This window comes from Microtus ochrogaster, chromosome 24 (assembly GCF_000317375.1).
Source record: "Microtus ochrogaster isolate Prairie Vole_2 chromosome 24, MicOch1.0, whole genome shotgun sequence".
NCBI classification, from domain to species: Eukaryota; Metazoa; Chordata; class Mammalia; order Rodentia; family Cricetidae; genus Microtus; species Microtus ochrogaster.
Window position 1 is genome coordinate 8,666,301 of NC_022024.1, and position 680 is coordinate 8,666,980.

The following is a 680-nucleotide window of genomic DNA, read 5'->3' on the forward strand; positions in this document are numbered from 1 at the left end:
TTTTTTTTTTTTTTTTTTTTTTTTTTTTTTTTTTTTTTTAGTCAAGGTCTCTTGATGGGACAGGGAATGTTCTGGTTAGCTATGCTAGCTGGCCAGCGTGTCCCAGGAACTGTCTCCACCTCCCCAGTGCTGGAACTACAGGCAGGCGCCACCATGCTCAGGTTTTTACATGGCTGCTGGAGACTGAACTCAGGTCCTTCTGCTGGCAAAGTTAACACCTTAGCAATCCCCCAGCCTGATGTTTTGTTTGAGTCAAGGTGACTCGTCCAGGCTAGTCAGACTCCTATGTTGTTAATGATGAACTTGAACGTCTGATCCTCCTACTGCCATCCCTCAAGTGCTGGGATAACAGACATGCAGCAGTACGCCCTGCTTTACACTGCTGGAGAGACATCAAACGCGAGGTCTTATTCCTGCTAAGATGGCACTCTACCAAAGAAGTATGCTCCCAGCCCTGGATTATAAATGTGTGTGTGCCTTTGTGTGTGTGTGCGCACATGTATGTCTATGGTATGATATGTGACAGGCTAAGGGAAAGCATAAGCATGTCATGGCATGTGTGTGGTCAGAGGACAACCTGAGGTGTATATTATAGCATGTGTGTAGTTAGGTGTATGTCACGGCATGTGTGTGGTCAGGTGTATGTCACAGCGTGTGTGTGGTCAGGTGTATGTCACAGC

At 46.6% G+C, this 680-nt stretch overlaps 1 protein-coding gene across 1 annotated transcript in view; it reads right to left on the reverse strand.

Moving 5' to 3' along the window:
* Positions 1-680, reverse strand: part of Kif5a (kinesin family member 5A) — a 43,807-nt gene that overhangs the window by 18,649 nt on the left and 24,478 nt on the right. The gene's annotated exons all lie outside the window — the stretch shown is intronic.